This window comes from Somniosus microcephalus, chromosome 24, assembly GCF_052327205.1.
Source record: "Somniosus microcephalus isolate GS21.2 chromosome 24, FLI_Smic_1.0, whole genome shotgun sequence".
In the NCBI taxonomy this organism is placed as follows: domain Eukaryota; kingdom Metazoa; phylum Chordata; class Chondrichthyes; order Squaliformes; family Somniosidae; genus Somniosus; species Somniosus microcephalus.
In genome coordinates, this window is record NC_141010.1 from 4,343,852 (window position 1) to 4,370,937 (window position 27,086).

The following is a 27,086-nucleotide window of genomic DNA, read 5'->3' on the forward strand; positions in this document are numbered from 1 at the left end:
CTGAAGGCCAATAAATCCCCAGGGCCTGATAATCTACATCCCAGGGTACTTAAGGAAGTGGCCCTAGAAATAGTAGATGCATTGCTGGTCATCTTCCAGAACTCGATAGACTCTGGAACAGTACCCATGGATTGGAGGGTAGCTAATGTTACCCCACTATTCAAAAAGGGTGGTAGAGAAAAAGCGGGGAATTATAGACCGGTAAGCCTGACATCGGTAGTGGGGAAAATGCTAGAGTCCATTATAAAAGATGTAATAGCAGAGCACTTGGAAAGCAGTGACAGGATCGGACAAAGTCAACATGGATTTACAAAAGGTAAACCATGCTTGACTAATCCACTGGAATTTTTTGAGGATGTAACTGGTAAAATAGATAAGGGAGAACCAGTGGATGTGGTGTATTTGGACTTTCAGAAGGCTTTCGATAAGGTCCCACATAAGAGATTAGCGTGCAAAATTAAGGCACATGGGATTGGGGGCAAGGTATTGACTTGGATAGAGAACTGGTTGGCGGACAGAAAGCAAAGAGTTGGAATAAACGGGTCGTTTTCCGAGTGGCAGGCAGTGACTAGTGGGGTACCACAAGGATCGGTCCTAGGACCCCAGCTGTTCACAATATATATTAATGATGATCTGGATGAGGGAATTGGATGTAATATCTCCAAATTTGCAGACGACACAAAGCTGGGTGGGAGGGTATGCTGTGAGGAGGATGACGTGAAACTCCAGTACGATTTGGACAGGTTGGGTGATTGGGCAGAAACATGGCAAATGCACTATAATGTGGATAAATGTGAGGTTATCCACTTTGGTGGCAAAAACAGGAAGGCAGATTATTATTTGAATGGCAATAGATTGGGAGAAGGGGAAGTGCAAAGAGACCTGGGTGTTCTTGTGCACCAGTCGCTGAAGGTAAGCATGCAGGTGCAGCAGGCGGTTAAGAAGGCAAATGGTATGTTGGCCTTCGTAGCAAGAGGGTTCGAGTACAGGAACAAGGATGCCTTGCTACAGTTGTACAGGGCCTTGGTGAGACCGCACCTTGAATATTGTGTGCAGTTTTGGTCGCCTTACCTGAGGAAGGACGTTCTTGCCATGGAAGGAGTGCAGCGAAGATTCACCAGGCTGATACCTGGGATGGCAGGAATGACGTATGAGGAGAGATTGTGTCGATTGGGCTTATACTCACTGGAGTTTAGAAGATTGAGAGGGGATCTCATCGAAACCTATAAAATTCTGTCAGGCCTGGACAGACTAGATGCAGGAAGGATGTTTCTGATGGCCGGGGAGTCCAGAACCAGGGGTCATAGTCTAAGGATAAGGGGTAAGCCATTTAGGACTGAAATGAGGAGGAATTTCTTCACCCAGAGAGTGGTGAACCTGTGGAATTCTCTGCCACAGAGGGCGGTGGAGGCCAGTTCATTAAATATATTCAAGAAAGAGTTGGATATATTTCTTAAGGCTAAAGGGATCAAGGGATATGGGGAGAAGGCAGGGACAGGGTACTGAATTTGGATGATCAGCCATGATCTCATTGAATGGCGAAGCAGGCTCGAAGGGCCGAATGGCCTACTCCTGCTCCTATCTTCTATGTTTCTATGTTTGACCCAGCGACGATGAAGGATCGGCGATATACTTCCAAGTCAGGAAGGTGTGTGACTTGGAGGGGAACTTGGAGGTGGTGGTGTTCCCATGCTCCTGCTGCCCTTGTCCTTCTAGGTGGAAGAGGTCGCGGGTTTGGGAGGTGCTGCCAAAGAAGCCTTGACGAGTTGCTGCAGTGCATCTTGTAGATGGTGTAAAGTCTGTGGGTTGTGCAGTTAATAAATACACAGACTTCAGAAGTAACAAACAAAACAGGTCTTTACTATTCGAAGGTCCGGGCGAATCTGCCCCAGCAATCCTGCCACAACACTTATATACTGGTGTGGTCACTATCGGTATTACAGTATACAGAAGCCAAACAAATAGTGCCACACCTAAAGTAGTTCTCTTAAAGGTGAACGGTTACATTCAATAGTTCCCTTAAAGGTAGACGGGTACATACACTACAATCCTCCCTTTTTAGCTTATTACTTACAGAGTCTCCGTTAAACATACATATCTTCAACTTCCTATAAACAATTACAGATATAATCTCGGTGGAGTCAATGTCATATAAAACAATTTACAGAGATAATCTCGGTGGGAACAGTTCACAGGTTCAGTCTCTGCGGAAACAGTTCATAGATTCAGTCTCTGATCTTGACTCGTTCCGAACAACATTTCTTTGGTGTAGCCGGTTCACCTGGCTAGCGTGACTCCTCCATAGCCTTTTTCTTGACGTAACAGCTTGAACTTTCGTCCTGTTGAACCAGCAGTGCGGACTTTTACAACCAACTGGCTGTCTTGACATTTTCCAGTTTTTCAACTAATTTAGCTCCTTTCGTAGTGTTCCGCCTGAGATGGTAGAAGTGCTAATATTTTAGACAGTTATTATCTTCTGCTTCTTCTTTTTCTTTTCTGCCTTTTTGAAACTCTCGGAGCTCCTTTCTCGGCTGCCAGCTGTAGCGCCACCAACTCTCTATGTTCCTTAGACCTTAAGTGCTTCCTCCGGATTTCAGCACTTTGGGAGTTTTCATCACAAGCTGGGCAGACCACATCCTCGTAATATTCAGTGTCACTCAACAGGTCATGGTAATATTCGGGTTCGTCCTGAGTTAGGCCAGCGAGAGAGCCTTCTTCTTCCTCCTCACCCGTCTGGACGTTAGCTGACGGTGGTTCCTTCCCTAGACATCTTTCTTGAAAAGACTTCTTCATGCATTCATATTCATCCCGCTCTTCCTGGGTTGTCTGCCATTCCTTCACTACTGACCTCATTTGTGAGTTCAATACCTTCCCTTCCACCGGGGATTGCGGTATCAGGCTATTTAATCCTTCTACTGAAGCAGCTGTTTCAACATTCTTCTGTTCACATTGACGTGATTCAACGAACTCTTCATAGAGTAAACTGTAACACAAAATCTGTGTTGCCACCTCAGTTATTTCTGTAACTTTTGGGAGCTCCGAATTCCTTCCCTTTGCAGATTGAAGCTCGTGTTCCCATTGTGGAGTCTTGTCTCTCAGCATGTGAAGGAGTTGGCTGACCGTTAACTCTTCCGCGGGGACTCTGTGGATCAGAGTCTTCACCATTTCATCCACCTTTCCCTCCAATGCTTTCACCTTCCTTTCCTCTTGTACTTTGGTTTCAAGCGCTCGAAGAAGTTGCGCCTTGATGCTCCCAAGCTCATGTTCAGAGCCCATTCTTACAGTCTCTGTGTTTCTTACAGTTTCCTTCCCTTCCACTGAAAGGATTCCCAGTTGACTCTGCTCTTCAAGTCGTTGAACCTCGGTCATTGCCGCCTCATATTTGTCTTGGGTTTCCTCCAATATTTTTATGAGTTCTTGGACATCTTGTCTTTCATGTTCTGCCATGTCTTTCACCGCTAAATTCTCATCTATGGATGGAACTTCTACCGATGAGTCTGTCTTGGCCTTGAGCTCATCAAGAATTTCCTGCAGCCTTTGGACTTCTTGCTCATGTTCAACCTTTAGTTGTTCATATGCTTCTACTGAAACTAGCTTTTCGGAGGTTGCCGAGTTAATCCCCTCCAGAATTGTAGCCTGGGCCTGTTCATACTGTTCTTTCCACTTCTCACACTCTGCTTGTAAGGAGTCATAGAGAAGAACTGGAATAAAATCCCGGCTTCCTGAAGATTCCTCTTCATTTGCTTCTTTCGCAATTTCCTGTTGGAGTTCAGCCAAGGCTGCTATGCTATCTGCCTCTTGAAGTCTCACTGCCATCAAATCTTCTTTATTCTTGCAGTCTATCTCAGTCATTTTCCCTTTATTTTCATTTAACTGAGTGATAAGCTCCTCTTGCAACATGGCCACATTATTCACATCAGGTAAAGAAGCGTTTCTCTTTTCCATGTCCAAGATTTTTTTCTGCATCTCTTTAAGTGCACACTGCGATTCAGCTTCTCTTAACCTTGCCTGCACTAGCTCCGTCTCCAATTGCAGAACAAAATCCTCAGTGTAGCGTGGTTTGCCTTTATGCTGTATCTCTAGATCATGCAAATATTCTAACTCCTGAACATCATAAGGGAGGTGTGATCGGTAATTGGTCACGATGGCTCTATGGTCGCTCTCTGCTTGAGCCAGCAGGTTCTGTTGTCTTTCCAGACTCTCCCATTCGGTGTCATAGAACTTTTTCATTGTTTTCATCTCCTGTACGAGACGGTAACTTAATTGTTCGAATTGTTGTCGTACTTTGAAATAACGTTGAGTTCGAGCTCGGTGTTCCTCCGTAATGCATATGTCTGTGACTTGAACAGACTCAGAATTCTCTGTCTTTATGCACGCCATCGTTTTTCCAACCTTAGTCAGTGAGTTCATGTTAACCTTGTTTTTCATACGTGGGCTGGACTTATCGTCTTCCGGCTCAGAGTCTGAGCTGCTTGTCTGCACCGAGTCCTCACTCGTCATTGCTTGTTGGTAGTGCCATTCCATGTCTATTTTCTTGATCCACTCCCGTCCTAGAAGTGGTGGTCCTCCCTCATGTAGTACATACAAGTTCATTCTTGGGTGTTCTTTACCCCTATCTCTCACCTTGACTCTTATTTTTCCCATGGGGTATACTTTATGCCCCGTGTATGTCTGCAATACGAACTTGGTATCTCTTAAGGGTATGTGTGAGAATAGCCGGTGGTAATCCCCTCGATTTATGACTGATACAGCTGATCCAGTGTCCAACTCCATTTTCACTTGGACTCCAGCTATTTTTAGCATGACCCAGATAGTTTGTAGGTCAGCTTCCTTACTCACATGGTGGATACTCAGACTACCCAGCTCCTGGCCGTTTGGATCTGAGTCTGGATTCTGTTTGTCTGAACTCTTCTCAGCCCCCTTGTATACCTTGTTGTACTTTTCTTGTGATGGCTTCCTTTGGTTGTTGGTCTTCTTCCCTGACCGGCATACCTTAGCGATGTGACCCAGTTTGCCACATTTCCTACATTCTTGGTTCTTAAACCAGCATTGATTCTGGTCGTGTGTTGTCTTCCCACAACGATAGCATTTTGTTGTACTCGAGGTAATTTGGCCCACCCCGAGCGCCGCCGCCTTTAGTTGCATTTCCGCCGTTCCTTTTGCTGCGGCTTCGTGTGATGCGGCTATAAGGACAGCCCTGTCAAGTGTAAGGTCGTTCTCTTCTAGTAGGCGCTTTTGCGTCCCTTCCTTGGACAATCCGCCTACGAACTTGTCTCGCAGTGCCTCTGTCAGATTCCCTCCGAACTGGCAGTATTTCGCTAGCCTACGCAGTTCGACCAAGTATTCTGCGTTGTTTTCGTCTTTCCGTTGCGTTCTTGCATAGAATTTGAATCGTTCAGCCAACATCAACGGTGTGGGGTTCAAGTGGTCCTTCAGAACAACCACAATCTCTTCGAAAGACTGATCCGCCAGTTTAGCTGGTGCTAGTAAATCCTTCAAGAGCCCGTATGTCTTTGCGCCCATCGAGTTTAACAATGTTATCGCCTTGTCGTCTTCCTCTATTTTGTTGGCTTCACAATAGATCTCGATGCGTTCCACGTACGTGGCCCAGTCTTCTATTTCAGAATTAAAGTCGTTAATATTCCCTCGCTTAGGCATTTTTCTTCCCTTGGGAGCAGCACCAGTATTTCTTTAAGTATTCTTATTTATTTGTTTGTTTCTAAGATGGCGGTTTTCCCGCGAAAATGGCGGTTTCCCGCTCTTCCTTTCTCGCCCCGCCCACTTCAATGGCGGTTTCCCGCTTCTGGCGTCTTCTCCGCCTAATGGCGGCTTCCCGCGTTTCTTCCCGGTGGAAGGGGTACGCTTCCCCCACAGCGGACAGGTTCAGCCCCTGGCTGGCTTCCGCACAGCTCCCCTTACTCGGCTATGTCTTTTCCTCCCGCCTGCACGGCTCTACCGGCGCTGGGTACACCCCGTTAACGGAGGACAGTTCAGCCGCTGGACTGGCTCTCGCGCAGTCTCTCTCTCCGTCCCCGGCTCTGTCGCTCTCTCACCCGCACGTTCGGTGCTACCGGCCCTGGGTACCCCGTTGGTGGAGAACAGTTCAGCCGCTGGACTGGCTCTCGCGCAGTCTCTCACCCCTTTTTCGGCTGTGTCTCTCACCCACTCCCGCACGTTCGGTTTTGCCGGCTCGGAGTACCCCGTTGGTGGAGAACAGCTCAGCCGCTGGACTGGCTCCTCGCAGTCTCTCTCTCCGCACCCGGCTCTCACCCGCACGGTTCCCGTTCACCTCCCCAGCCCTCTCGCAGACCGGTGTTTCCCTCCCCGGCTGTGGCTGGGTTTCTCTTCCCGCGTCTACTCGCAGGCTCAGCGCTTCGTGGCTGCGGTCGCTGCCCGGATTTTTCCCGCCAATCGCGGTCCGGCTGTCACCCGACGCCGTTGGACCCGACTTTTGGCCGGCACAGCTCCCCCTCGACCGAGGTCGAGTGCTCTGCCCTTATCCTCCGGATACTTCTACACCTTCCCCTACTCACAGTCTCTTCGGCCGCCTTGTTCCCTGCTGATCGGCTCACTCCGCACCGTGGTAGAAGGGTAGTCAGTGCCTGTTGCTAATGGAAGCTTTTGTTGCTAAAGTCTTCCACCTTTCTCCTGCTGCAGCCTCGTGTTTTCTTCCAGCAGCACGACGAGGGCGGTTGCCTCTCTTCGACGCTCTTCTTGCTTTGGTAATCTTGCCGCAGGGTACGATCGGACTCGTCGCCACTGTAAAGTCTGTGGGTTGTGCAATTAATAAATACACAGACTTCAGAAGTAACAAACAAAACAGGTCTTTACTATTCGAAGGTCCGGGCGAATCTGCCCCAGCAATCCTGCCACAACAATTATATACTGGTGTGGTCACTATCGGTATTACAGTATACAGAAGCCAAACAAATAGTGCCACACCTAAAGTAGTTCTCTTAAAGGTGAACGGTTACATTCAATAGTTCCCTTAAAGGTAGACGGGTACACACACTACAGATGGTACACACTGCAGCCACAGTACGCCAGTGATGGAGGGAGTGAATGTTTAAGGTGGTGGATGGGGTGCCAATCAAACGGGCTGCTTTGTCCTGGATGGTGTTGAGCTTCTTGAGTGTTGTTGGAGTTGCACTCATCCAGGCAAGTGGAGAGTATTCCATCACACTCCTGACTTGTGCCTTGTAGATGGTATAACGGCTTTGGGCAGTCAGGAGGTTAGACATTCGCCGCAGAATACCTAGCCTCTGACCTGCTCTTGTTGCCACAGTATTTATGTGGCTGGTCCAGTGAAGTTTCTGGTCAATGGTGACCCCCAGGATGTTGATGGTGGGGGATTCGGCGATGGTAATGCCATTGAATGTCAAGGGGCGGTGGTTAGACTCTCGCTTGTTGGCAATAGTCATTGCCTGGCACTTCTGTGGCACGAATGTTACCTGCCACTTATCAGCCCAAGCCTGAATGTCGTCCAGGTCTTGCTGCATGCGGGCATGGACTGCTTCATTATCTGAGGAGTTGTGAATGGCGCTGAACACTGTGCAGTCATCAGCGAACATCCCCATTTTTGAGCTTATGTTGGAGGGAAGGTCATTGATGAAGCAGCTGAAGATGGTTGGGCCTAGGACACTGCCCTGAGGACTCCTGCAGTGATGTCCTGGGGCTGTGAAGATTGACCTCCAACCACCACAACCATCTTCCTTTGTGCTAGGTATGACTCCAGCCAGGGAGAGTTTTCCCCCCGATTCCCATTGACTTCAGTTTTACTAGGGCTCCTTGATGCCACACTCGGTCAAATGCTGCCTTGATGTCAAGGGCAGTCACTTTCACCTCACCTCTGGAATTCAGCTCCTTTGTCCATGTTTGGACCAAGGCTGTAATGAGGTCAGGAGCCAAGTGGTCTTGGCAGAACCCAAACTGGGCATCAGTGAGCAGGTTATTGGTGAGTAAGTGCCACTTGATAGCACTGTCGATGACACCTTCCATCACTTTGCTGATGATTGAGAGTAGACTGATGGGGCGGTAATTGGGCGGGTTGGATTTGTCCTGCTTTTTGTGGACAGGACATACCTGGGCAGCTTTCCACATTGTCGGATAGATGCCAGTGTTGTAGCTGACATGAATCAACTAAGCGGCCTGCGGGTGGCGCTGTCCAGGGAGAGTATAAATACTCGGGCACGGGCCCAGCTTGCGCAGGACATTCTTAACAGGAACTAGTGAAGGACACAACTAGACCTCCATGTTGTAAAGCTGTTGATTAAAGCTTTGTTTAATGCTTAGACCAAGTGCCTAGTAGTTTTCTTACGTCAGTAGCTGTACTGGAACAGCTTGGTTAGAGGTGCAGCTAGTTCTGGAGCACAAGTCTGAGGTTCTAAATGAGTACTTTGCATCTGTCATCACCAAGGAAGAGGATGCTGCCATAGACATAGTAAAGGAGGAAGTAATGGAGATACTTGGTAGGATAAAAATTGATAGAGGAGTTATTAGAAAGGCTGGCTGTACTTAAAGTAGATAAGTCACCGGGAGCGGATGGGATGCATCCTAGGATGCTGAGGGAAGTGAAGGAAGAAATCACAGAGGTACTGGCCATAATATTCCAATCCTCCTTAGATATGGGGGTGGTGCCAGAGGACTGGAGAATTGCAAATGTTACACCATTGTTCAACAAAAGGTGTACTCTTTTGTTGGGTACGTTAAACAAATTTGATTGTAAATTAAACAAACTTCAAATGAAACTTAAACAAATTAAATTAAAATTTGATTGTCCGGGTTGATGATGCACTCCAGTCCCCGCGGCGCCCACCAGTCGCGGAAGTACTCAAGCGTGCCGGCAGACACCGCGTGCTCCATCTCCAGGGCCACTCGGGCGCGAACATGGCCGTGGAAGAGAGGGAGGCAATCTGGCTGAACGACCCCCTCGACCGCCCGCTGCCTGGACCAATTAATGGCTTTTTTAGCCAGTCCCAGGAGCAGGCCCACGAGGAGGTCCTCCAACCTGCCCGCTCAACAAAGGGTGTAAGGATAAACCCAGCAACTACAGGCCAGTCAGTTTGACCTCGGTAGTGGGGAAGCTTTTGGAAACGATAATCCGGGACAAAATTAACAGTCACTTGGACAAGTGTGGATTAATTAAGGGAAGCCAGCATGGATTTGTTAAAGGCAAATCGTGTTTAACTAACTTGATTGAGTTTTTTGATGAGGTAACAGAGAGGGTTAATGAGGGTAATGTGGTTGATGTGGTGTACATGGATTTCCAAAAGGCGTTTGATAAAGTACCACATAATAGGCTTGCCAGCAAAGTTGAAGCCCATGGAATAAAAGGGACAGTGGCAGCATGGATACGGAATTGGCTAAGTGACAGGAAACAGAGAGTAGTGGTGAACGGTTGTTTTGCGGACTGGAGGAAGGTATACAGTGGTGTTCCCCAGGGGTCGGTTCTAGGACCACTGCTTTTCTTGATATATATTAATGACTTGGACTTGGGAGTACAGGGCACAATTTCAAAATTTGCAGATGACACAAAACTTGGAGGTATAGTGAATAGTGAGGAGGAGAGTGATAGACTTCAGGGAGACATGGACAGGCTGGTGAAATGGGCGGACACGTGGCAGATGAAACTTAACGCAGAAAAGTGTGAAGTGATACATTTTGGTAGGAAGAATGAGGAGAGGCAATATAAACTAAAGGGTACAATCCTAAAGTGGGTGCATGAACAGAGAGACCTGGGGGTATGTGTGCACAAATCGCTGAAGGTGGCAGGACAGGTTGAGAAAGCAGTTAAAGTATACGAGATCCTGGGCTTCATAAATAGAGGTATCGAGTACAAAAGTGTGGAAGTTATGATGAACCTGTATAAAACACTGGTTCAGCCTCAACTGGAGTATTGTGTCCAATTCTGGGCACCGCACTTTAGGCAGGATGTGAAGGCCTTAGAGAGGGTGCAGAAAAGATTTACAAGAATGGTTCCAGGAATGAGGGACTTCAGTTACGTGGATAGACTGGAGAAGCTGGGGTTGTTCTCCTTAGAGCAGAGAAGGTTGAGAGGAGATTTGATAGAGGTGTTCAAAATCATGAGGGGTCTGGACAGAGTAGATAGAGAGAGACTGTTCCTATTGGTGGAAGGGTCGAGAACCACAGGACGCAGATTTAAGGTGATTGGCAGAAGAACCAAAGGCGACATGAGGAAAACCTTTTTTACGCAGCAAGTGGTTAAGATCTGGAATGTACTGCCTGAAAGGGTGGTGGAGGCAGATTCAATCACAGCTTTCAAAAGGGAGTTGGATAAGTACCTGAAGGAAAGACATTTGTAGGGCTACGGGGAAAGGGCGGAGCTGCTCTTGCAGAGAGCCGGCACGGGCTCGACAGGCCGAATTGCCTCCTTCCGTGCTATAATGATTCTATGGGGGAGGGGGAGGGAAGGGGAGGGAGGGGGAGGAGGGGGAGGGGGAAGGGGCGGAGCGGGAGGGGGGGATGCACAGATCCTTCAAAACTGGGTTGCAGGCAAAAAGGCCAGACGAAGCGCACAAGTGATCCTGGGGTTTATATACACAGGCATTGAATCCGCGCGAGGTGATGGTTCGGCCACTGTTGAGGTTTGTGTGCAAGAGGGAAGGTGCCCGAAACTCTAAGGTGATGCCCGGGCTGAGAGAGGAGAGTTACGATGAGAGCACTTTGGTTCCACTTCTTTTTAGCTACCTTTCTTTCTCTCCTCCCCCACCATCCTGAAAATGCTGATTTCCCCTCTCTCTAACCCAGAGGTCACTGGACAGTGATCAGGAGCAGGAACCCTGGCTGATTTCCCCTCTTTCTAACCTCGGGGTCACTGGACAGTGATCAGGAGCAGGAACCCTGGCTGATTTCCCCTCTCTCTCTAACCCAGGGGTCACTGGACAGTGATCAGGAGCAGGAACCGTGGCTGATTTCCCCTCTCTCTCTAACCCAGGGGTCACTGGACAGTGATCAGGAGCAGGAACCCTGGCTGATTTCCCCTCTCTCTAACCCAGGGGTCACTGGACAGTGACCAGTAGCAGGAACCCTGGCTGATTTCCTCTCTCTCTAACCCAGGGGTCAGTGGACAGTGATCAGGAGCAGGAACCCTGGCTGATTTCCCCTCTCTCTAACCCAGGGGTCAGTGAACAGTGATCAGGAGCAGGAACCCTGGCTGATTTCCTCTCTCTCTAACCCAGGGGTCAGTGGACAGTGACCAGTAGCAGGAACCCTGGCTGATTTCCCCTCTCTCTAACCCAGGGGTCAGTGGACAGTGATCAGGAGCAGGAACCCTGGCTGATTTCCTCTCTCTCTAACCCAGGGGTCAGTGGACAGTGATCAGGAGCAGGAACCCTGGCTGATTTCCCCTCTCTCTAACCCAGGGGTCAGTGAACAGTGATCAGGAGCAGGAACCCTACTGATTTTTTAAAAAGCGCTATCTGTATTCAGTGGTGCAGAAGGGGTTCAAGGGGGATCGAATGGAAGTGTTTGGAGGAGGAATAGTAAGTAGTGAAAGATAATTTCCTCCAGTCAGTGAATTAGTAACAAAGGTGTATAAACTCAGGGTTAGTGCTAGAAACTTAAAGGCTTATGAAAATATGAATATTACCCTAGAGTCATTGAAGCCAAGTCAAGATTTAAGAGGAAATCTTGAACAAGGTAAAGATTAAAGGAGATGGTGAAAGAGCGAGGTAATGGGACGAGGGTACGTGGCTCTGATTGTGTTGACACAGACAGGATTTTAAAATGGCTTCCATCTGTTCTGAAATCTTTGTTCAGCGAAAGCTGCAGCCTCGAACAGGAAGCAGAACAAGACGTTGTTTTGGTGAGCACGGCAGATGTTGCACAACCCCGTGTCCTGTATAATTACTGGGAGTGATTACTGAGAAAGGATTCCGCTCTCGACTTCAGGCCCCTGCCAATAAACAGAGCACAAACTCAGTCTGTGGACACGCCAGGGTTCTGTGGAACACTTCCAGTACAGTCTTACAGAAACCGGAATCCACATCATTCTTCCTCTGACCTGATTCCCTCATCTGCTTTAATCTCATCAAAAAAAACCCATCAGAGCATTGTACAGTTACACAGTGAGTAAAACTTACCCTGCTGAATAAACAGTGACTCTGTACAGTTACACAGTGAGTGAGCCTTATCCTGAATAAACAGTGACTCTGTACAGTTACAGTGAGTGACTCTTACCCTGAATAAACAGTGACTCTGTACAGTTAAAGCGAGTGACCCTTACCCTGAATAAACAGTGACTCTGTACAGTTACAGTGAGTGACCCTTACCCTGAATAAACAGTGACTCTGTACAGTTACACAGTGAGTAACCCTTACCCTGAATAAACAGTGACTCTGTACAGTTACACAGTGAGTGACCGTTACCCTGAATAAACAGTGACTGTACAGTTACACAGTGAGTGACTCTTGCCCTGAATAAACAGTGACTCTGTACAGTTACACAGTGAGTGACCCTTACCCTGAATAAACAGTGACTCTGTACAGTTACACAGTGAGTGACCCTTACCCTGAATAAACAGTGACTCTGTACAGTTACACAGTGAGTGATCCTTACCCTGAATAAACAGTGACTCTGTACAGTTACACAGTGAGTGATCCTTACCCTGAATAAACAGTGACTCTGTACAGTTACACAGTGAGTGATCCTTACCCTGAATAAAGTGACTCTGTACAGTTACACAGTGAGTGACCGTTACCCTGAATCAACAGTGACTGTACAGTTACACAGTGAGTGACTCTTGCCCTGAATAAACAGTGACTCTGTACAGTTACACAGTGAGTGACCCTTACCCTGAATAAAGTGACTCTGTACAGTTACACAGTGAGTGACCCTTACCCTGAATAAACAGTGACTCTGTACAGTTACACAGTGAGTGACCCTTACCCTGAATAAACAGTGACTCTGTACAGTTACACAGTGAGTGACCCTTACCCTGAATAAACAGTGACTCTGTACAGTTACACAGTGAGTGACCCTTACCCTGAATAAACAGTGACTCTGTACAGTTACAGCGAGTGACCCTTAGCCTGAATAAACAGTGACTCTGTACAGTTACAGTGAGTGACCCTTACCCTGAATAAACAGTGACTCTGTACAGTTACACAGTGAGTGATCCTTACCCAGAAGCACTACTGGCACGAATACATAGAAACATAGAAGATAGGAGCAGGAGTAGGCCATTCGGCCCTTCGAGCCTGCTCCGCCATTCAATGCGATCATGGCTGATCACCCAAATTCAGTACCCTGTCCCTGCTTTCTCCCCATATCCCTTGATCCCTTTAGCCTTAAGAAATATATCCTGTAGTGTCCGTGTGTAGATAAAGACACTGAAGACAGGAGTTGGTTCATAAGTATTTACTAAGCAAGTCTGGGGGGGGTTTCTAAAGGATATACACAATACACAGGCTTATATAGCCCAAGTGGCAATTACCGGCATTATGCACACCTGGGGCTCTTAAAAGCACATACACCACAATTCCTCCCCTTCTAGCTAACTAGTACATCATATTTTAAGTAATTATTAATTACATGTTATATGCAAAATAATATACATTGCTGTATTAATTAATTATAAGTTAGTCTCTCAGGAGGCTTCCTGACTCGTTTCTGGTGGTGTAGTAGGTTCTTCTGGCAAGGCTGATTCGGCTTGAAGGCCAGTGTCGGGTTCATCGGGCTCCAGTATCACCGGATCAGAGGTAGATATGGGTATCTCTACTTCATCGTTAGATGTATAGAGTGGTGGTGTAGGTTGTCCCTTTTCAGATGACTTGATGATTTGGTCAGCATGGCGCCTTATTATGCTGTCTCCGATGTCCACGGTATACATCAGTGGTCCTAATCGTGTGCAGATAGTTCCAGGCTGCCATTTCTCGGTACGGTAGTCCCGGGCCAAAACCGGTTGGCCTATCTGGAAGGCCCTAGTTGGCCTTTCATTCATGCCCTGAAACTGCCGGTTCTCCACGTCCCTTCGGATGTTGGGCTTGACCAAATCCAGCCGGCACCTTAGGTTTCTATTGTAGAACATCATGGCGGGAGTTTGGTTAGTAACCATATGCGTTGCATTCCTATATGCAAATAAGAAGTTATCCACCTTGTGCTGAAGTTTTATGTCTTCATTACCCATGGCCTTGATGGCCTTCTTGAAGGTCTGGACAAACCTTTCAGCCAATCCATTGGTGGCGGGATGGTATGGGGCGGACGTGTAGTGCTTTACCCCATTGTTCTTTAAGAACTTTCTGAATTCTTCGGACATAAATTGCGGTCCATTATCAGAACATATCTGCTCCGGCAGCCCATTCTTGGCAAATATGGTCCTTAATACTGTGATGGTTTTTTCCGTGGTGGTGGAGGACATCTTTATTACCTCCGGCCACTTGGAGTGTGCATCAACTGCGATTAAGAACATTGAGTCCATAAATGGACCAGCAAAGTCGATGTGCACCCTTTGCCAGGGAGATGAGGGCCACTCCCATGGATGTAGAGGGGCCTGTGGCGGAGCATTTTGGACCTTCTGGCATCCTAGGCAGCTCTTGGTCATGTCTTCGATGTCTCCATCGATACCTGGCCACCATACAAACGCCCTAGCTAGGTTCTTCATTTTCACTCCACCCAGATGCCCCTCGTGAAGCTCCTTTAGCACTTTATCCTGGAGTTTGGGTGGAATCACCACTCTGGATCCACACATCAAGGTTCCTCGGCACACTGACAGCTGTTCTCTTCTTTGCGAGAATGCTGGCAACAGTGGTTCACCATGTGCTGGCCATCCCTTCACTGTTAAATCGTAGACCCGTGAGAGAGTAGGGTCATTTCTTGTCTCCCTTTCAATGGCAGAATTTGTCACCGGTAGACATTCCACTATGGTAGAGTGGAATATCTCTACTGGGTCTACTGTAGGTGCCTCTTCTATCGTTGGCAACGGTAGGCGTGATAAACCGTCAGCATTCCCATGCTGTTTTGACCCTTTGTATTCAATGTTGTATTGGTGTGCCCCTAGAAAAAGGGACCACCTCTGTAGTCTTTGTGCCGTCATAATGGGGACACCTTTTTTAGGGTTGAATATGGAGATGAGGGGTTGATGGTCAGTCAGCAAGGTAAATTTTTGTCCGTGTAGGTAATGGTTGAATTTCTTCACTCCCCATACCAGGCTGAGTGCTTCCCTGTCTATCTGGGCATAGTTACGCTCAGCTGAGTTCAATGAGCGTGACGCAAAAGCTATCGGCCGTTCCGAGCCATCAGGGAATCTATGGGACAATACCGCTCCTATGCCGTAAGGGGATGCATCGCACGCCAGTCTGATTGGTAGTGATGGGTTGTAATGAGCCAAAATTTTCTCGGATGTGATTAAGTCTTTACATTTATGGAAGGCACGTTTACAGTCTTCGTTCCATTTCCAAATCACTCCTGTCTGTAGAAGATCATTAAGAGGGTGTAGAATAGTTGATAAGTTCGGTAAAAATTTATGATAGTAATTTATTAATCCCAGGAATGACCTTAATTGTGAAACATTTTCAGGTGCTGGGGCTTTTACAACTGCTTCAATTTTTTCAGGTGACTTATGCAACCCTTCCTTATTAATTATGTGGCCACAATATGATATCTGATTTTGGAAAAATTCGCACTTGGGGCGATTTGCTCGTAGGCCCCGTTCTTTCAGCCTAGTGAGCACCTGCTCCAAATTGGCAAGGTGCTCGTTGTCGTTTTCTCCTGTTATGAGGATGTCGTCTAGGTAGCATTGAGTCCCTGGAATCCCTTGCAGGACTTGCTCCATAGCTCTTTGCCAGATAGCTGGAGCTGATGCTATTCCAAAAACCAGTCGATTGTACTGGTACAGGCCTTTGTGTGTGTTTATTGTGAGATACTTTTTAGAGGTCTCCTCAACCTCCATCTGTAGATATGCCTGTGCCAAGTCAATTTTTGTGAAACGTTTCCCTCCGGATAGCGAGGCGAAAATATCTTCTATCCTCGGAAGAGGATACTGTACCGTGTGAAGGACCGGGTTTACAGTCACCTTAAAGTCCCCACAGATGCGAATTTTTTTCTGTTCCTCAGAGTTATTTTTCAATGTTTTTTTCATGACTGGAACGATGGGTGTTGCCCATTCGCTCCAATCTATTTTGGATAATACGCCTGCCTTTTCCAAATTCTTCAGCTCTGCCTCGACTGCCGGACGTATTGCGTATGGCACCGGTCTTGCCTTAAAAAATTTTGGAATTGCTGTATCTTCCACTTTTATTGAGGCGGTGATGCCTTTCAAGGTTCCTAGTTTCTCTTGAAACACTTCTTTGGCGTTGGCCAAGATGTCTTTTAATCGTTCAGGTATGATGTCATCATTGTTTTTTTCCTTACTGGTCACCGTCAGTGCCTGAATGGAGTGCCAGTCTAAACGTATCTTCCTTATCCATTCACGTCCCAACAACGGTGGACCACCATCTTGTAGAATGTATAAATACAACTTTTGTATTTCTTTGCCGTTGTATACCACAGGCACCCTTATTTTTCCTTTGGGGTAGACTTTCTGCCCTGTATATGTTTTTAAGATAATGGATGTGTCTTTTAGAGGTATATGCGAAAATAGCCTCTCGTAATCTCGTCGATTTATTACGGTTAGAGCTGATCCTGTATCTAGCTCCATTTTAACTGGGGACCCTGCTATTGTGAGGGTAACCCAAATGGTTTGGTAATCCTCTTTGGCAAGTACATTATGTAATTTGAGACAGCTTAGTCTCTTGTTTCCGGAGTCGCTATCGCTATTCTGGTCTTCGGAGCTACTGTCTGCCATCATTTGTACCTTCCTGTACTTTTCTTTATTGATTTTTTGTTTTCTGTCAGTGGATTTATTTTGTCCAGATTGGCATACCCGTGCAATGTGTCCAATCTTACCACATTGCCTGCATGCTTTGCCCTTGAACCAGCAGTCCCTCTGGTTATGGGTGGATCTGCCGCAGCGATAACATCTTCCGAACTCCTGTGTCATTTTATGGGTGCCGAAGTCCTGTGTCTCTTGTATCTCTGCAGCTCCTTTTGCTGCTGCTTCGTATGATACAGCCATACTGAAAGCTTTGTCCAATGTTAAATCTTTTTCAGAAAGCAGTCTTTTTTGTGTTCCTTCACTTAAGAGACCGCAAACAAATTTGTCTCGAAGATAATCCGATAGTCCTGCTCCGAATTGGCAGTACTTTGATAGCTTTCTTAATTCGGTTAGGTAATCAGCGTTACTTTCATTCTTGTGTTGATTTCTCTTGAAGAACTTGAATCGTTCCGCTATCAGCAGCGGTGTTGGGTTTAAATGCTCCTGCAGGGTATCAACAATTTCTTTAAAAGTCTTGTCCTTTGGTTTGGCTGGAGTGATTAAATTTCGTAACAGCCCATATGTCTTCGCGCCCATTAAGTTCAGAAGTACTGAAGCTTTTTTTTCATCTGTTATTCCATTTGCAGTGCAATAAACCTCTACTCTTTCCACGTATGTGGTCCAATCTTCTATTTCGCCATCAAAAGCCTCAATATTACCAGATTTAGGCATTTCAGAAAAGATATGGCACTTCCCGCGCTTTTTTTTTCTCTCTGTAGCAACGATATGGCGCTTCCTGCGCTGTCCCGCCGCTGCTACTGATAACAACGGTGTTTATTCACTGTTGGAGACTTGTTCCCGACGGAGGTCTAAACGCTGACCTGCTTGCCGCGCCGGCCGTCTCTCGAGTGCACCCTCCCAGTCCGTTATTGCTTGCCCCCGATTTCGCTGCCTGTCTCAGCTGTAGAGCCCGCCGCTGGAGCTCCAGCCTGACGCCCAGGGAGGATTAGCGCAGTATCTGCCACCAGCTTGGCCAGCTGGTGAAACCACAGTTTCTCTTACTTCCTTGAGTCTTCTGGACGCTGGAGGAATCGATGTCCTTGAGGTGCTGCCGAATTGCAGGGAAGTCCGTTTCCACTTCGTCGCCACTGTAGTGTCCGTGTGTAGATAAAGACACTGAAGACAGGAGTTGGTTCATAGGTATTTACTAAGCAAGTCTGGGGGGGGTTTCTAAAGGATATACACAATACACAGGCTTATATAGCCCAAGTGGCAATTACCGGCATTACGCACACCTGGGGCTCTTAAAGGCACATACACCATAATTGCTCTTAAAGGCACATACACCACATATCCAACTCCTTCTTGAATATATTTAATGAATTGGCCTCTACTGCCTTCTGTGGTAGAGAATTCCACAGGTTCACCACTCTCTGGGTGAAGAAATTCCTCCTCATTTCTGTCCTAAATGGCTTAACCCTTATCCTTAGACTGTGACCCCTGGTTCTGGACTCCCCGACCATCGGGAACATCCTTCCTGCATCTAGTCTGTCCAGTCCTGTCAGAATTTTATAAGTTTCAATGAGATCCCCTCTCGTTCTTCTAAACTCCAGCGAGTATAAGCCCAATCGACCCAATCTCTCCTCATACGTCATTCCTGCTATCCCAGGTATCAGCCTGGTGAATCTTCGCTGAACTCCTTCCATGGCAAGAACATCCTTCCTCAGATAAGGCGACCAAAACTGCACACAATACTCAAGATGTGGTCTCACCAAGGCCCTGTACAACCGCACCAAGACATCCTTGTTCCTGTACTCAAACCCTCTCGCTACGAAGGCCAACATACCATTTGCCTTCTTAACCGCCTGCTGCACCTGCATGCTTACCTTCAGCGACTGGTGCACAAGGTCACCCAGGTCTCGCTGCACTTCCCCTTCTCCCAATCTATTGCCATTCAGATAATAATCTGCCTTCCTGTTTTTGCCACCAAAGTGGATAACCTCACATTTATCCACGTTATATTGCATCTGCCATGCTTCTGCCCGATCACCCAACCTGTCTAAATCATCCTGGAGTTTCTCGGCATCCTCCTCACAGTACACATGCCCACCCAGCTTTGTGTCGTCTGCAAACTTGGAGATATTACATCTCGTTCCCTTGTCTAGATCATTAATATATATTGTGAATGGCTGGGGTCCAAGGACCGATCCCTGCGGTACCCCACTAGTCACTGCCTGCCACTCGGAAAAAGACCTGTTTATTCCAGCTCTTTGCTTTCTGTCTGCCAACCAGTTCTCTATCCAAGTCAATACCTTGCCCCCAATCCCATGTGCCTTAACTTTACACGCTAATCTCTTATGCGGGACCTTATCGAAAGCCTTCTGAAAGTCCAAATACACCACATCCACTGGTTCTCCCTTATCTATTTTACCAGTTACATCCTCAAAAAATTCCAGTAGATTAGTCAAGCACAATTTACCTTTTGTAAATCCATGTTGACTTTGTCCGATCCTGTCACTGTTTTCCAAGTGCTCTGCTATTACATCTTTTATAATGGACTCTAGCATTTTCCCCACTACCGATGTCAGGCTTACCGGTCTGTAATTCCCCGTTTTCTCTCCACCACCTTTTTTGAATAGTGGGGTAACATTAGCTACCCTCCAATCCATGGGTACTCTTCCAGATTCCATCGAATGTTGGAAGATGATCAGCAATGCATCTACTATTTCTAGGGCCACTTCCTTAAGTACCCTAGGATGTAGATTATCAGGCCCTGGGGATTTATCGGCCTTCAATCCCATCAATTTCCCTAACACCATTTCCCTACAAATACTGATTTCTTTCAGTTCCTCCCTCTCATCAGACCCTATGTTCCCCGACATCTCTGGGAGGTTATTTGTGTCCTCCTTTATGAAGACAGAACCAAAATATGTATTTAATTGGTCTTCCATTTCTTTGTTCCCCATTATAAATTCCCCTGATTCTGACTGCAAGGGACCTATGCTTGACTTCACCAATCTTTTTCTCTTCACATATCTATAAAAGCTTTTACAGTCAGTTTTTATGTTCCCTGCAAGCTTACTCTCATATTCTATTTTCCCCTTCTTAATTAATCCCTTTGTCCTCCTTTGTTGAATCCTAAACTGCTCCCAATCCTCAGGTTTACTGCTTTTTCTGGCCAATTTATATGTGAGTGACCCTTACCCTGAATAAACAGTGACTCTGTACAGTTACAGTGAGTGACCCTTACCTTGAATAAACAGTGACTCTGTACAGTTACACAGTGAGTGACCCTTACCCTGAATAAACAGTGACTCTGTACAGTTACACAGTGAGTGACCCTGACCCTGAATAAACAGTGACTCTGTACAGTTACACAGTGAGTGACCCTTACCCTGAATAAACAGTGACTCTGTACAGTTACACAGTGAGTGACAATTGCCCTGAATAAACAGTGACTCTGTACAGTTACAGTGAGTGGCCCTTACCCTGAATAAACAGTGACTCTGTACAGTTACACAGTGAGTGACCCTTACCCTGAATAAACAGTGACTCTGTACAGTTACACAGTGAGTGACTCTTACCCTGAATAAACAGTGACTCTGTACAGTTACAGTGAGTGACCCTTACCCTGAATAAACAGTGACTCTGTACAGTTACAGTGAGTGACACTTACCCTGAATAAACAGTGACTCTGTACAGTTACACAGTGAGTGACCCTTACCCTGAATAAACAGTGACTCTGTACAGTTACACAGTGAGTGACCCTTACCCTGAATAAACAGTGACTCTGTACAGTTACACAGTGAGTGACCCTTACCCTGAATAAACAGTGACTCTGTACAGTTACACAGCGAGTGACCCTTACCCTGAATAAACAGTGACTCTGTACAGTTACAGTGAGTGACCCTTACCCTGAATAAACAGTGACTCTGTACAGTTACACAGTGAGTGACCCTTACCCTGAATAAACAGTGACTCTGTAGAGTTACACAGTGAGTGACCCTTACCCTGAATAAACAGTGACTCTGTACAGTTACACAGTGAGTGACCCTTACCCTGAATAAACAGTGACTCTGTACAGTTACACTGTGAGTGACTCTTACCCTGAATAAACAGTGACTCTGTACAGTTACAGTGAGTGACCCTTACCCTGAATAATCAGTGACTCTGTACAGTTACACAGTGAGTGACCCTTACCCTGAATAAACAGTGACTCTGTACAGTTACACAGTGAGTGATCCTTACCCTGAATAAACAGTGACTCTGTAGAGTTACACAGTGAGTGACCCTTACCCTGAATAAACAGTGACTCTGTACAGTTACACAGTGAGTGATCCTTACCCTGAATAAACAGTGACTCTGTACAGTTACAGTGAGTGACCCTTACCCTGAATAAACAGTGACTCTGTACAGTTACAGTGAGTGACCCTTACCCTGAATAATCAGTGACTCTGTACAGTTACAGTGAGTGACCCTTACCCTGAATAAACAGTGACTCTGTACAGTTACAATGAGTGACCCTCACCCTGAATAAACAGTGACTCTGTACAGTTACACAGTGAGTGACCCTGACCCTGAATAAACAGTGACTCTGTACAGTTACAGTGAGTGACCCTTACCTTGAATAAACAGTGACTCTGTACAGTTACACAGTGAGTGACCCTTACCCTGAATAAACAGTGACTCTGTACAGTTACACAGTGAGTGACCCTGACCCTGAATAAACAGTGACTCTGTACAGTTACACAGTGAGTGACCCTTACCCTGAATAAACAGTGACTCTGTACAGTTACACAGTGAGTGACACTTGCCCTGAATAAACAGTGACTCTGTACAGTTACACAGTGAGTGACCCTGACCCTGAATAAACAGTGACTCTGTACAGTTACACAGTGAGTGACTCTTACCCTGAATAAACAGTGACTCTGTACAGTTACACAGTGAGTGACCCTTACCCTGAATAAACAGTGACTCTGTACAGTTACACAGTGAGTGACCCTGACCCTGAATAAACAGTGACTCTGTACAGTTACAGTGAGTGACCCTTACCTTGAATAAACAGTGACTCTGTACAGTTACACAGTGAGTGACCCTTACCCTGAATAAACAGTGACTCTGTACAGTTACAGTGAGTGACCCTTACCTTGAATAAACAGTGACTCTGTACAGTTACACAGTGAGTGACCCTTACCCTGAATAAACAGTGACTCTGTACAGTTACACAGTGAGTGACCCTGACCCTGAATAAACAGTGACTCTGTACAGTTACACAGTGAGTGACCCTTACCCTGAATAAACAGTGACTCTGTACAGTTACACAGTGAGTGACACTTGCCCTGAATAAACAGTGACTCTGTACAGTTACACAGTGAGTGACCCTGACCCTGAATAAACAGTGACTCTGTACAGTTACACAGTGAGTGACTCTTACCCTGAATAAACAGTGACTCTGTACAGTTACAGTGAGTGGCCCTTACCCTGAATAAACAGTGACTCTGTACAGTTACACAGTGAGTGACCCTTACCCTGAATAAACAGTGACTCTGTACAGTTACACAGTGAGTGACTCTTACCCTGAATAAACAGTGACTCTGTACAGTTACAGTGAGTGACCCTTACCCTGAATAAACAGTGACTCTGTACAGTTACAGTGAGTGACACTTACCCTGAATAAACAGTGACTCTGTACAGTTACACAGCGAGTGACCCTTACCCTGAATAAACAGTGACTCTGTACAGTTACAGTGAGTGACCCTTACCCTGAATAAACAGTGACTCTGTACAGTTACACAGTGAGTGATCCTTACCCTGAATAAACAGTGACTCTGTACAGTTACAGTGAGTGACCCTTACCCTGAATAAACAGTGACTCTGTACAGTTACAGTGAGTGACACTTACCCTGAATAAACAGTGACTCTGTACAGTTACACAGTGAGTGACCCTTACCCTGAATAAACAGTGACTCTGTACAGTTACACAGTGAGTGACCCTTACCCTGAATAAACAGTGACTCTGTACAGTTACACAGTGAGTGACCCTTACCCTGAATAAACAGTGACTCTGTACAGTTACACTGTGAGTGACTCTTACCCTGAATAAACAGTGACTCTGTACAGTTACAGTGAGTGACCCTTACCCTGAATAATCAGTGACTCTGTACAGTTACAGTGAGTGACCCTTACCCTGAATAAACAGTAACTCTGTACAGTTACAGTGAGTGACCCTCACCCTGAATAAACAGTGACTCTGTACAGTTACACAGTGAGTGACTCTTACCCTGAATAAACAGTGACTCTGTACTATTACAGTGAGTGACCCTTACCCTGAATAAACAGTGACTCTGTACAGTTACACAGTGAGTGATCCTTACCCTGAATAAACAGTGACTCTGTACAGTTACAGTGAGTGACCCTTACCCTGAATAAACAGTGACTCTGTACAGTTACACAGTGAGTGATCCTTACCCTGAATAAACAGTGACTCTGTAGAGTTACACAGTGAGTGACCCTTACCCTGAATAAACAGTGACTCTGTACAGTTACACAGTGAGTGACCCTTACCCTGAATAAACAGTGACTCTGTACAGTTACAGTGAGTGACCCTTACCCTGAATAATCAGTGACTCTGTACAGTTACAGTGAGTGACCCTTACCCTGAATAAACAGTGACTCTGTACAGTTACAGTGAGTGACCCTCACCCTGAATAAACAGTGACTCTGTACAGTTACACAGTGAGTGACACTTGCCCTGAATAAACAGTGACTCTGTACAGTTACACTGTGAGTGACTCTTACCCTGAATAAACAGCGACTCTGTACAGTTACACAGTGAGTGACCCTTACCCTGAATAAACAGTGACTCTGTACAGTTACACAGTGAGTGACTCTTACCCTGAATAAACAGTGACTCTGTACAGTTACAGTGAGTGACCCTTACCCTGAATAAACAGTGACTCTGTACAGTTACAGTGAGTGACCCTCACCCTGAATAAACAGTGACTCTGTACAGTTACACAGTGAGTGACACTTGCCCTGAATAAACAGTGACTCTGTACAGTTACACTGTGAGTGACTCTTACCCTGAATAAACAGCGACTCTGTACAGTTACACAGTGAGTGACCCTTACCCTGAATTATCAGTGACTCTGTACAGTTACACAGTGAGTGACCCTTACCCTGAATAAACAGTGACTCTGTACAGTTACACAGTGAGTGACACTTGCCCTGAATAAACAGTGACTCTGTACAGTTACACAGTGAGTGACACTTGCCCTGAATAAACAGTGACTCTGTACAGTTACACAGTGAGTGACCCTTACCCTGAATAAACAGTGACTCTGTACAGTTACACAGTGAGTGACTCTTACCCTGAATAAACAGTGACTCTGTACAGTTACACAGTGAGTGACCCTTACCCTGAATAAACAGTGACTCTGTACAGTTACAGTGAGTGACCCTTACCCTGAATAAACAGTGACTCTGTACGGTTACAGTGAGTGGCCCTTACCCTGAATAAACAGTGACTCTGTACAGTTACACAGCGAGTGACCCTTACCCTGAATAAACAGTGACTCTGTACAGTTACACAGTGAGTGACCCTTACCCTGAATAAACAGTGACTCTGTACAGTTACACAGTGAGTGACCCTGACCCTGAATAAACAGTGACTCTGTACAGTTACAGCGAGTGGCCCTTACCCTGAATAAACAGTGACTCTGTACAGTTACACAGCGAGTGACCCTTACCCTGAATAAACAGTGACTCTGTACAGTTACACAGTGAGTGACCCTGACCCTGAATAAACAGTGACTCTGTACAGTTACAGCGAGTGACTCTTACCCTGAATAAACAGTGACTCTGTACAGTTACAGCGAGTGACCCTTACCCTGAATAAACAGTGACTCTGTACAGTTACACAGTGAGTGACCCTTACCCTGAATAAACAGTGACTCTGTACAGTTACAGCGAGTGACCCTATGCTGCTGATTAGGACTAACCCCCCTATCATCTGGGAGAAAAATGGTCACGGCCATGGAAGGAGCGTTCATGTTGCGGTCTCTCAGACTATCTCTCTCTCCACCGATGCTGCCTGGCCTGCTGAGTTTTTCCAGCGTTTCCTTTTGTTATTTCGGATTTCCAGCACCCGCAGTATTTTGCTATCGTATTAGTGTTTGGTTCACCGCCACCTCTCTTCTAGGAATGCCCACCTTGAAGAAGTTCTGCTCTTCTCTTCGACGGGATTTCCGTTTGTCTCTTCAACCTTGTTCATCTTCATTGCCTTGAATATCTGTTAATGTCTCTCAATGTCTCTTAATCTCTCCTGCTTTCTCTTCTTCTTAGGCAGTCCCTCGGGACCGAGGATGACTTGCTTCCACATTAAAAATGAGTTCTCAGGTGACTGATGAGTCCAATGCGGGACCTACAGTCTCTGTCACAGGTGGGGCAGACGGTGGTTGAAGGGGCGGGTGGGTGGGGTGCTTGGGTTGACGTGCGCTCCTTGCACTGCCTGAGCTTGGCTTCCACTTGCTCCCGGCGAAGAGACTCGAGGTGTTCGGCGCCTTCCCGGATGCTTCTCCTCCACTTTGTGCGGTCTTGGGCCAGGGATTCCCAGGTGTAGGTGGGGATGTTACACTTTTTCAAGGAGGCTTTGAGGGTGTCCTTGAAGCGTTTCCTCTGCCCACCTGGGGCTCTCTTGCCTTGCCGGAGCTCCGAGTAGAGCGCTTGTTTTGGGAGTCTCGTATCGGGCATGCGGACAATGTGACCCATCCATCGGAGCTGATCGAGCGTGGTCAAAGCTTCGATGCTGGGGATGTTGGCCTGAGCAAGAACACTGACGTTGGTGCGCCTATCCTGCCAATGGATTTGCAGGATCTTGCGGAGGCAGCGTTGGTGGTACCTCTCCAGTGCTTTGAGGTGCCTGCTGTACATGGTCCATGTCTCTGAGGCATACAGCAGGGCGGGTATCACTGCTGCTCTGTAGACCATGAGCTTGGTGCCGGGTTTGAGGTCCTGGTCTTCAAACACTCTCTTCCTCAGGCGACCGAAGGCTGCACTGGCACTGCACTGCTTTCTATCCTATCACTGACCTTCCCTTTTGTTCTTTCATCCCCTCCCGCTTTTCCCAGCCCCGACACTAGCTTTCCATTTCCTGCTTTTTTTCCAGTTCTGACGAAAGGTCATCGACCTGAAACGTTAACTCTGTTTCTCTCTCCACCGATGCTGCCCTGGCCTGCTGAGTTTTTCCAGTGTTTCCTGTTGTTATTTCGGATTCCCAGCCTCCGCAGTATTTTGCTATCGATGGTTAATCTGCCTGTGAATCCTCGCACTGCTTCACACTGCTCGCCAAGGGAATATACAACAAACAATCTCCCAGGTAATGCCATTACTGGAACTCTGTCCCATACACAAGGAAGCTTATACAGTTAGCCGCCATCAACTGTTATACCCGGGTTATCAGTGCAAGGATTTTTCCCACTGAAATTCCAGCACACATTCTCAAACTTTTTATGTGCTCTTAACAACCATCAGAGTCAATTTAAACCCTATTATGGCTGCATTTTGCTGTGGAGCTGCAGTACCACTACATTCCTAGAGCTGGCGATGTTGAGCTGTTGGAAGTCACTGTACTCAGTGTTGCCACCAGCTGATAGTCAGCGGTACTGCAGCTGGTGTCCAGTGAATAATCACACAGATAATCCCAGATAATCCCTGGAAACCCAGCAACACCATTACAGCTCCTAACTTCCTCTTGAATGACTCCAGAGTTTTTGACTCCACTGCTCCCTTCATTCCAGGTATTAATCACTCTCTGTAATGAGGGCTTTCCTGACATCAGCCCTGAAATTGCCTTGGTAGCACCCTCGCCTCCGAGTCAGAAAGTTGTGGGTTCGAGTCCCCACTCCAGAGACTTGAGCACAAAAATCTAGGCTGACACTCCAGTGCAGTACTGAGGGAGTGCTGCACTGTCGGAGGGGCAGTACTGAGGGAGCACTGCACTGTCGGAGGGGCAGTACTGAGGGAGCGCCGCACTGTCGGAGGGGCAGTACTGAGGGAGCGCCGCACTGTCGGAGGGGCAGTACTGAGGGAGCGCCGCACTGTCGGAGGGGCAGTACTGAGGGAGCACCGCACTGTCGGAGGGGCAGTACTGAGGGAGCGCCGCACTGTCGGAGGGGCAGTACTGAGGGAGCGCCGCACTGTCGGAGGGTCAGTACTGAGGGAGCGCTGCACTGTCAGAGGGGCAGTACTGAGGGAGTGCTGCACTGTCGGAGGGGCA

At 46.9% G+C, this 27,086-nt stretch overlaps 1 protein-coding gene across 5 annotated transcripts in view; it reads left to right on the forward strand.

The window, feature by feature from the left end:
* LOC147100969 (cholecystokinin-like) overlaps positions 1-27,086 on the forward strand; it is a 131,162-nt gene that overhangs the window by 34,736 nt on the left and 69,340 nt on the right. Inside the window, exon 1 of one of the 5 annotated variants that reach the window (XM_085966093.1) lies at positions 26,426-26,607. The exons of the other annotated variants lie outside the window; for them this stretch is intronic. The gene's annotated coding sequence lies outside the window, so the exon portion shown is untranslated. Of the gene's footprint in view, positions 1-26,425; positions 26,608-27,086 lie in introns of those variants that run through there. 5 annotated transcript variants of the gene reach the window in all.